The sequence below is a fragment of the Perca flavescens genome, chromosome 21 (assembly GCF_004354835.1).
Source record: "Perca flavescens isolate YP-PL-M2 chromosome 21, PFLA_1.0, whole genome shotgun sequence".
NCBI lineage: Eukaryota > Metazoa > Chordata > Actinopteri > Perciformes > Percidae > Perca > Perca flavescens.
Genome location: NC_041351.1, coordinates 18363395 through 18375397, shown reverse-complemented (window position 1 = coordinate 18375397; position 12003 = coordinate 18363395).

Here is a 12003-nt window from a genome sequence, read left to right as displayed (position 1 = left end):
TCACAAGTATTGTACTTCGCTACATTTCAAGTCACATCCCCTACAAAATAAAAACAAATCAGCTGCAGCAGAGAAGAAGCTCCAAAACATGTGACGTTGTGAATTAAAGCTACTTGGTTAGGTTTAGAAAAGGATCATTGGGTTAAAATAAGTATGTTTGTTAAGTAACTTAAGTGAAATAGCTACGTAAGTTAAGTAGGTTATATAAGTCAAGTACATTAGGTAGGTTTAAGCTATAGTGTGTAGTTTCTGTCGCCCCCATGAGGAATTCTAAGTAATGACAACAAAACTGTCGGCGCGTCCACATGATACAAACCTTCTGTGACCATGCACAGCCCCCAGCCCTCCTCCATGCAGTTGCTAGTAGCCAAGGAGGACACGGAGGATTAAAAAAAACATGAGAAGAGGTAATTATCTTCACTCGAGTTTCTGCGCCTAAAAGTCGCCGGACGACACAATCTTCTGAACATAGCGATACTGAGAGATACAGAGAGAGCTGTGTGGAGCTGATAGGCTTAATTAACTTTGTATCAACTCATTTGGCAATGGCTTAAATCTAATGGATGTTCATTAATATAAAAAAAGTTACGCACTAAAGCTTTAAAGTAGGTATGTCAATTTAAATAAGTCAACGTTGACTTTTGGTTTAACAAAAGAAAAGAAAAAAAGAGACTTTGGGTTTCACACAGGACACAAACAGAGGTCTCCTGGGTAAAAGTCCCATGTTTGTTTGACCCATCCAACCACCCCGACCTCCTGCATACACAGACTTGAACACAGACTTTGATTACAAACATAATCCGGGACAATATGTTTCCTTCGAAATGTAATTGAGAATGCAGTTTAGTTTCCTAGTATAGGAATGTAATATTTAGGAGACAGGGCTGCCTGTCAAAGCTACCAACTCCCATATAGCCTTAAATATTCATATGTATTGTGTTCTGTATTTCTTAATGATGTTAAGGAAAAAATAATAAAGATAGCATAGCAGTGAAGAACTATAGGCCAATACTACAGTTGATGTTGTGATGTGTCACTTTTGCATGTGATGGACAGCTGGCAAATAACAATAATAATAATAATAATAATAATAATAATAATAATAATAACAACAACAACAACAACAACAGGTTAATATAAATAAATATATCCCTATACAGTAACAAATGAACAGCATGTTGAGGCAGCTAACAAAAACAACAGTTAAAATGTGGGCCTATAACATTTACATTAAGTGCTTATCATATTACACGATTTCCTTTATTCTTTCATTTACGGTAAATACTGACCAAAGAAGACCATCGTCTTGGAGAATTTTGGTCTCATTTGTCAAGTACGACATCACAAGTCCCGCAGACATTTCTATTGACTGATGTTCTTTAAAAGTCAAGGTGTGCGGAGAGTTGACATGCCTTTAATCATGCAGTGACGTCTCCCTTAACAGATACTCATAAACACAGATGTCAGTTGTGTTTTGCATACTGTGTAGATTAGCTGAATTATAACTTATTTTACTATCTGCTCAACTGACGAGGAACTCCTCCTTACTGTGTCTGGGTGTGTTTATCTTTCCAAGTTCATCATGTATATGTTCAATAGGGCACCAAGGTGAGCACCTCCATTTCTATTGCTGTCTCTGATAAGTATAAAAGAGGGGAAAGAAGAGAGGTGATCACACTGCTCTGACAGTTTTATGAAGCTCCGTCTTTGTAGGTGCGTTGGGCCAACAGTTCTAAAAGCTTTTGCAGTAATTTGTGAGGTGCACCTGTCATTTTATCACAGCTAAAATTAAACGCTTACAGCGTATTAGGCACTCTAAAGAGGCATTAAATGTTAAAATACACTCATCCTGTTTAACAAAACACATTCTACTTTATGTGGTGACTGCTTTGTAATAAGAAAAGGACAAGTATCTACTGTATGTTGAATTCATCATGAGTAGCCTGAGCATTTCTTAATTGTTCCTAGAAAGATGGAAATTTATGAGCAAATTAATTAACCCTACAGTTGTATTGTGTAGTTTTCCTACCCAGTCAGATAATGTTATAGACACTGTTTTATGCATCATTTTGCAGTTTAAATAAGCTTAAAGTAAAGTAAGCTTTAGCCCAGTTGTAGTTAAACTCTATTCCTAGATACATATGAATTATATGTCGGATCAACTTCTTGCTTAAAGGTCCCATATAAGGAACATTAAAGGTCCAATACCATGCTCTTTTCCAGGTTCATACTTGTATTTTGGGTTTCTATTAGAACAGGTTTACATGCTTTAATGTTCAAAAACACATTCTTTTTCTTGTCTGAATATACATGTATTCACCCTCTGTCTGAAACACTCTGTTTTAGCACCGGTCTCTTTAAGTTCCCCTCCCGAAAAGGCCAGTCTGCTGTAATTGGACAGCGTTTCTGGGTCTTCCACATTTGCGCTCTCGGCGTCTCTGCACTACCATTGCAGCCGGGGAATTGAATGTAACAGCACTGTAGTGGCACTTTCTACCTATATATACTGTAGTATAGTTGTGACAACCGTACGGAAGTCCTGACGGCTTGTTCAAAGGCACAGTTTTAATATTTCCACAGTATTTATAAAGCCCCTTGACCTGCTTCATAATCAAAAAAGATATGGAAATCTCACTTTTTACAGTGTGGGACCTTTACGTTTTTTAACAGCAGGATTGCTTGTTATACAGTCATTCAGCATATGAATAAACTAAGCCAGGCTAATCTCACCATTTAACAAACCTTCAATGAATAAAAACAGGCCTCCATGAGGAAAGAGGAAACATAGTGAAATTATTTTCATATTCTGCACTAGCAATGCACAGAGTAGGCCACTATTCAGTAGAATACATTGTCATTTCTAACAAAATGCAAATTAAGTTCCTCAGTTAGTCAGGAATCCAATTTTCCAGAGAAGGATTTTGGAAGGGTAAAAGCTTGCCGCCTTTTTCTTTTCACCGCCTTTTGACAAACAGGGCTAAATAGCTGTGTTGGGGCGGACCCTTTGTAAACAGGTTGTGGGTCCGGTCAAGGCTGCAGGAGCCTGTTAGAAGAAGGACAGGCCGGGGAGACAACTGAGGTTGTTTGCCATCAGGTGTGTGTGAAGATATCTCCAAACATTTGGACCCTGGAGATAACAACATGCCAGAGAGGGGGAGGCAGGGAGACAGACAGGGATGAGTGTATTTCCCTGGGACCACCTAAGCCGCCTAATCAAGATATGACTCCAGTGCGAGTGTGTGTGTGTGTGTGTGTGTGTGTGAGACAGACAGACAGCGAGAGTGTGTGTGTTTCTGTGTGTCTGTATGTGCCCAAGATAAAAGGCAGTGAATCAGAGGTTTCCCTCATCCTGATCCCCTGCAGCAGGTGAAGCTAGGTGTGTGTGTGTGTGTGTGTGTGTGTGTGTGTGTGTGTTTTTCAGACAACTGGGAGGCTGCTCCCACAGCCCCCATCACATCACCTAGACCATGGAGACCAGACCTACACAGGAGTAATAAGCAGTGTTCTGTTGTGTCTATGTTGCTCAGTATATATGTGTGTGTGTGTGTGTGTGTGTGTGTGTGTGTCTATGGAGGCGAGTGATAAATGTTAGCGCTGTGATGTTGCATTAATTGCGTGCAGAGTCTTTGGTTCCCTCTAGCACAGTTAATGAAGACGCGACACGTCGCTCATCCCTCTCTGACGCTCGGCTTTGAGTGCCACTGTGGCCTCCGCTGCATCTGAGCACTGTAATTTGGCTTTTAAATGAAATAAATGAGTTATCCGGCAGATCCTAAGGATTACGATTATCATTATTTTTCCCTTAGTGACAAATGCCACGCTGTGATTGGTTAATGACTTTCTTCTGTGTGGCAGCCGTCCTATGGGGTCGTCCGGAGTGAGGAAAATGGAGAGGGAGTGGAAGGCGCCAATCTGTACGACTAATGAGGGGCAATTATATCACCGACTGTCTGTTGACGTGACCTCACCAAGCCCCCCACACACACACACACAGGTTAAATATGTGCATGTTAGCTGAACTGTTGGCTGATAATGATTATTTTGGGGTGATTTATGTCTGACCTACACGCCTCTTTTAGGAGTTTAGTTTATGTTCATGTTCATTTTCCTACGTATTAACCTAATGATTTAAAGGGAAACTCCACTGATATCACACATCAAAGTCTGTTTACAGGTCTTAGGGAGGACTATATATGTGAAGAGTTAAAAAAAAATCTCTATAGAAGTGCAATGCTGAATCAGTGGAGTACTCTTTAAAGTTAGATTTTTTTTTAAACGTTTATTTCAACTTACAAGGTTGCACGTAGTTTTCAGTGCTTCTTTTTGAACAAACCTCCAACAGGAAGTTGGATCAACCAATTAAGCAGGATCACACAGCCTGGTGTTGAGTACCAGGAGGAGTGTTCCTTGGCTCATCTGTGAGCCTCTGCAACCTACGCTTACCCATTACACCCTTCTGTGCATCCCAACCTGAGTGGAACTAACCATTTGCAATAAATCACAGACCCAAACAGATCTAACGGAAATGGGACTAGAATTCTGAATTGATCCCCATTTGATTCTCTTTCAGATTGGAGTCAAGAATATATGTCTAAGGATTTAAGCGTATTTTTTTCTACTTGGTTTAAACCCTCCAAAGTCGATGCTGTCCCATACGACATAAAACTATGTGGTGTAATGTAATATGTAATATCTCCAGATCAATACAGTTTAAATACTTACTACTAGTTGTTGTTTTAACGAGGTCCTCTAACAATTGTAGGCCGTCCAGAAGCTTTTTTAATCCATCGTGGAAATGTCTTTTTAACATAAATAAATATCAATCCAAAAATCAACTCACAAATCTCTGTTTTGCTCCGCGACCTTTCCATCCAGGGTCACGTCTGTTTGCAGCTTTGATAGCTATTAGCTCCAGTTTTCCAGAAATATATTTGGTGTCTTTGTAGCCCTTCCACAAGCTTACAAATCCGGCCCGGGAATACACTGACTTTTCGGAAACAAGTAGTTCTAGAGGGATGAATCCACGACTGAACGACTTTAGTCATCTTTATGTATGAAAATAATAATGATCCTCCGCTCGGTTTTGGGATCCAAGATGGCGTTAACTGATCGGTGCATCGACCAATTACATGCAATAAGATAAAATCAGACCTGAAACTGTAGTGAGGTAGACTAAGTTAGGTCCTTGGTCAACCAGTGTTTCATGAGCTAATACATTCTGTTTTTTACAAGACAGGACTGTTTTTTGTAATTGTCAACAAAATGAAGCTATAGCATAAAATCAGTCAGGAAGACTATATTTTTTGCATGCGTATGGCTTGTAGTTTTATTTCTCATGCATCCTGCCATTCCCTCATCACACACTTGCTCACTCATTATTTCCTTGCTGTCCCTTCTGGGGCTGTCAATCATGTTATCAGCTCTGCTCTATCAGTTCTTCTCCTCAGCTGGTCACATCTATCCAATAGCTCAGCATTAAACCTACTTTGTTAGCCTATCATCCTGCTGCTGCCTCCTCTGTTTAAACACAATTCTCTCTCTGCCTTTTGTACATTCATGCTGCCGTTATGCGCACAGTGCGTTCACGGCTCTTACGCCATTTAAATCTGTTCACCTCTGTTGTCGTCAGCTCTCATTTCGGCGCAAATCACGCAAATGACAAAGCACCCCTCCAACTCCCCATCACCGCCAGTCTTCGCAGATCCATCAGCTCCATTAGCCTCATCACAATCATCAGCTAGCACCACCAATGTCTGGACTCGATGGGGGGAGGGGGATTTATCTTGCTGCTGCTCATGGCAGACGTCCCTCGATTACAAATCTCCCTGTAGAGTGCCAAAGACCTTCTGCCAAGGCTTAATTATCACCTGGTATAATACATGTTCATCTTTACTTCATTCACTTGTCTCTCCTGATTGAATTCCCAGGAAAAGACCAAAACCAAGTGTGATACAGCTTATTCATCTGTGCCAATATACCTTCATTGTCCAAAAACTATTTTAAAGCAGGGTGAAGAGAAAGTTGAAAAGTGTTTAAAGATGGACTAAAGCATTGTTCATGAAAAATATAGAATAACATAAGCTTTGCCCCTTTACATTGAATATTTTTTTCTCTCAGCAGGAGCTGTACGATTTTATTCTGGTATTCCACTTTAAATTATGCACATTGCTGGAGCTGCAAGGCTCTTGTTTCTTTCTTTTACAAGTTTAATGCCTCAATGTAAGGTCCTTCAGCCTATCACCTTGGATACTTCATGTGCATATGCAGGGAGGATGATGATGTTAATTAACTGTATGTTCAAACTTTAATGGAGACAAGAAGTCTTTATGTCCATTCTGTAAGCAAAAGGGAAGATCTGTTGGAGCCGAATTCACGGCACTGATGAAGGTGAATCCCCCCCCTTTGCAACATTTGTAGAAAGCTTTCCTCTCTTCCTTTTGTCTGTTTCTCTGAATGCTCCTCTCATTGTCTTCGACTTCTTTCAGATAATCTCATTTAGACTTCCCCTCTTGATTCTCAAGCCTCCTCTCTCTCAGCACAGCTCCCTGCCTCTCTCCCATGGCTCTGTCATTCTCACTCTCTTTCTCACTCACTTCCTCTAAATGCACACAGTATTGATGTTTTTCTCTCCATTGGCTTTCCCTCCTTTCAGTTCTCCCCTTTGTCTCCCACCTTTTATCTGTCAAAGGTTCTCGGTATTGCTTTCTCCCCATGTATGTATGTATGTATGTACGTATGTATGTATGATGGACAATGTATAACTACTGCTCGAGCATAGGGAAAATAATAGGTAATGATCTGTTTGAATTCAACACTCACAGTAAGCACAAAGTTATACCTTGTACTAGGCTAATGCTGTTCCTTTGGCTAACGAAAAATGGAGGAAACTTGCTAGCCATGCTAACTGAGTAATCATGCCACCGAAACATCTGAGGACTGTAAAGGGTCATTTATGCTACTTTTACATAAGAAAAAAGAATATGTCCATTTCAAACGATGTAACCGTCACTGCTCACATACTGCATGCGTCCTTTACTTTGGCATGGATGTTAAAGGTCCCATGGCATGAAAATTTCACTTTATGAGGTTTTTAACATTAATATGCGTTTCCCCAGCCTGCCTATGGTCCCCCAGTAGCTAGAAATGGTGATAGGTGTAAACCGAGCCCTGGGTATCCTGCTCTGCCTTTGAGAAAATGAAAGCTCAGATGGGCCGATCTGGAATCTTCTCCTTAGGAGGTCATAAGGAGCAAGGTTACCTCCCCTTTCTCTGCTTTACCCACCCAGAGAATTTGGCCCAACCATGAGAGAGAGACATCATGGCTTTCAAACGAGCAAAGTGGCAGTTGGTCAAGGCCACACCCCCACCCTTCACCTTGCCCCCCCTCTCTCCTCCTCATAAGCTACAGACACAGAAATGGCACATCCTAAGGAAAGCTCATTGTGGGACTGGCTCTAGTGGCTGTAGTTCTGCACCAAGGCTGAATTTCGGGAAAGAGACTTCAGATACAGTATTAGGGGACCACTAAGGTCTATATAAAAGCATCCAAAGAGCACCAATGTCATGGGACCTTTAAGCGATACATCCGCTAGAGGGGTCTTGAACAAATCGTTCTTGCACAGACCTCCACTTTTCCCTTCGCTACCGTCCAACTCATGTTTAATTTTAGAGTGGGCTGGTGCCACCCGGTGCCCCCCTTCTAGCCCTGCCCCTGATGCTTCCTGCAATATTCATTATTTAATCAAATATAATTTCAACTTTATATATTGGCTTACCTGTAATAAAACACACACACACACACACACACACACACACACACACACACACACACACACACACACACACACACACACACACACACACACACACACACACACACACACACACACACACTCAAATGCACACACAACCTTTGCCCCCTCTCTTTCGACTGTAAAAAGCAGCAGTAATAGAGAGCCGCGCACCATGTCAAGCTGTATTTTACATTTACAACCATATCTCCCAACAAGCCAATCTAAGGTGGTGAGGCCAGATGAGGCTGGCTGTATCACAGCCCAGCTAGTCAGCAGTTGCTGGCCTTCTAACATGGCCTATTACTAAGCAGAAAGGATATTTAGGGAGAGATGTAAAGAGAGATGAATGATGGGTGGAAGGGAGGACGGATGAGAGATGTAAAAAGAGAAGGCTCATGTACAAGAGAGGCCTTGAAGAGAGGTTGGTTTCCAGCATGTTTAAGAGCTTTTGCAGAGGAGCGGCTAACACTACTGCGACTGTGGTCACTGGTCAATCGATGTGTGTGTATGTGATGGGGGGGGGGGGGATCCGGGGTATTTTTCTGGCATTTGATGGACAGCTTAACGCCACGCTTGTAAAAACAGCAGAGCAAAATGTTCCAAGTGCCATAGAATGGGAGGAACACACACACACGATCCTGCGGTGGGTGAACAGTCACTGTGTGGTAGAGCATCGCGGGCTAAAACCAGATGATGTTTTCTTAACATTTCCCCTGATTACCTCCAACATCTCCCATCTGTAATCAGATTTTCAACATTTCCCTGTAGCCTGTTAAAACCCTCCTGCTGGTGACCACATAGCCTCAACTGGCTCTTGCGGAAATGTGTGCAACTAAAAAGATCAAGAGCAATAGTTCAGGCTGTATTATATGTTGTGGCACTAATGGCACAGCAAAAACACTGAAAGAGAAATGGCCTTGTTTGCTCAATGGCAGACTGTGCTTGGACCTAATTATGAAATTCCCAGATGAGGGAGTTTCAGGCACTACAGTTCCATTACTTATGTCCAACTATAAAATCTCCACAATATCTCTTTCAGCAGCTACTCGCCAATTCCCCTCCGCATATCTTGCCTTTCACCTTCCACATCACATTCATCTTCTCGTTCTTCTTTACAAACATTCAGTGAACCACGACGAAAGTGACGTCATTCTTCTGCGTTACAGCCAACGTTACACAATCTTTCCGTTTCACTCATAGACTGTTGATATTATTCATTTTACAGTCATGGTTTCACTGCTCCGGACTTCGTGTCCTTATTCCTATTCCAATCTCAACATGACAATCTTGAAAAAGTGTTACATTTCTTGTTTATTGCATTATGTTGGATGATTGAGCAACAACGACAGAGGCTTGATGGAAACAGCCAGTAAGGGGAGGTTATACATACAGCGCATTTTGCTTCTCTGAGTTAGCGGATAAGGTGTAAAGGTTTAGGCAAATGTTAAAAATGCTGCTTGACGAGCTCAACTTATAAAAGTTATCAGGAACTGAGTTGAAAGCTGAAATGTTATGTCAATAATTTGTCAATTTTGTTGCAGGTATCAGAGTTGATGTTGTGATTTGGCGCCTGTTTTTCCACATAGAAGCATAGGCTACAGTCGAATATGTGGTATTCTCAAAAGAAATATTGAATGAACACTGCTGACCTTCAATAAATCAAATCTTGACTCAGACGCTATTAAGATAAACCGTGTTTTGTAGGTCATATGCTTTTTGAGAAACCATTTGTGAGAAAAGGGTTTAAGGCAGTCGGTCAGTCTGTCGGTTGGTCAATCAGCAAATCAGTTCAGACTTAAACATCTCAACAAGCATTGGATGGATTGCCAATTTGATACACGCATTATATGTTCCCCTCAGGATTAATTATTATAGCTTTCTTGAGCCCTTCTTTTTTTCCATATAGTGTAAATGTGTATTATTATTATTATTATTATTATTATTATTATTATTATTATTATTATTATTATAGTGTAATAAATGTCTATTTGTCAAATACTGTGGTTTATGACTTTATACCTGCAAAGCTAAAAGAACATTCCCATCTGCATCAGCTGTACTTTGGATTTTGTGCTAATTAGCACATGCTAACACATTAAACTAAGATGGTGGACATGATGAACATTTAACCTAACCACCAGTACATTAGCATTGTCATTGTTTTTTTAAAAGATCATTTTTGGGGCATTTTAAGCCTTTATTTATAGGATAGCTGAAGACATGAAAGGGGAGAGAGAGGGGGAATGACATGCAGCAAAGGGCCACAGGTTGGAGTCAAACCCACGGCCGCTGCATTGAGGAGTAAACCTCTATATATGGGCGCGCGCTCTACCAGGTGAGCTACCCAGGCACCCAGCATTGTCATTGTTAGCATGTTGACATAAGCCTTCAGCTCAAAGCACCCCTATTTATTTTTTTATTTATTAACCTTTGTTTTACCAGAAAATAATCCCATTGAGAATCAGAATCTCTTTTTCAAGGGAGTCCTGGTCAAGACAGCAGTATAATATATTAAAATATACAGTGAAAAACAGACAACATAAAACAGAAAAAGACAGTTGGCAATTTAACATCATCTCAACATAATCACCAGCAGCACTATATATATATATATATATATATATATATATATATATATATATATATATATATAAAACTGGGACATCCAACAATCAAAATTGAAACCTCTCAGCAAGCCGCCAAGTCCTTTCTGTCTTCCCCTTCTTCTGAAGGCCCTTTTAACCTCAGCCTCACCTAATTGGACCCTACCACCTGCACAGGTGATTATTCGGGTGAGCTAAACTGAAAGAGCAGCCTTAGAACTTTGTATCAAAAAACAGTTACTGCTGACATTACTATTTATACATATGTGCAGCCACAACAAAAGGCACTCCAAATACAATAAAAATGTACATCACTGCAGAACTATCTAAGCCATTGTTCTACACCTTATGAGTGCCCAGCCCCTCCCTGCTGACAGGACCTAATCAGGCACATCTGTATGTTGTCTCCTTGATTAAACTGGTGAGCAGCTGACATACTGTGAGGCAGCTCGGCGTTGCCAGTAGTAGGATCTGGTTTATTATGGCACAAGAGAGCGAGTCAGCCATGTTTAAGGGCAGCATTTCCTCTACGACGTAGGCCTACTGCCCAACCAACTTCTTCAACTGTCCCCCACTTACTGGTTTTGCACCGAAGTCCAGCTTTTGTTGTTTGGGTGGTGGGGGACCTCCTGCTGTGTGCTTCGCTCCACCTGCTGGGACTTGCTCTGTAAGTTTGACTGCAGTGCTGCGACTCCAAATGTTTTTCAAATTTGACGTAGTCGGCACCAGCACAGAGTGTACAACCAACCTTAATAGTGCCGTCTTTAGCTGACACAAACTCTAAATAGTGACTGTATTTCCAGCTAGAAAACGTGCATCTCTCTCCTCCCTCCATTGTTGTTTACGTTTGTGTCGCTGCGTGGTAGGACGTGAACTGTCCACATGCTGACTTTACTAAGGAAAATGACAAATAGTAACGCACAGTGACTTGGAAAGTAACTTTAATCTGATTACTGGTTTGGAAATAGTAACGCATTAGATTACTCGTTACTGAAAAAAGTGCTCAGATTAGAGTAACGCGTTACGTGGCATCACTGGTCAAATGATAAGTAACAAATAAATTAAACATTGAACTAAAAAATGACACTGAAATAAAGGATTAAGCAGACACAAAACCATGTTAATTTTGGGAACAGAGGCTAGTGAAAGGGTAGAAAGGCAGTCTTCTCACAGTTACAAACTACTTGTACATACAAAATCCACATAGAAACATGGCATACCGCCATGATGCTTTTGCCTTGTGTGATCAGAGTGATGAGGGATTACATGAATGAACGATTAAATAAGAATAGGAAATAAGAGACTCATTTATCCCAACAGCAACACTGATTAATTTGCACATACAACGATGTTGCTCCTTTTGCCTCAGCACTAACCGTGTTTGCAGTGATGATGAGTTTTTTGCAACATGCTGTCTCTGTTTTTGAAGTTGTGTCGGTTTAGCAGGGTTACAGATCAGCTTAGTTGAGTCCAAATAAATATCAACACTAAATACAGTCAATTTCTAGCAAGAAAAAAATAAATATGCAGACATTTACAGTGGCAAAAACCCACAGCTATTTATTTTTAACTAGTTGAACTTCCAATTAATCCCTGCATGAAAATGG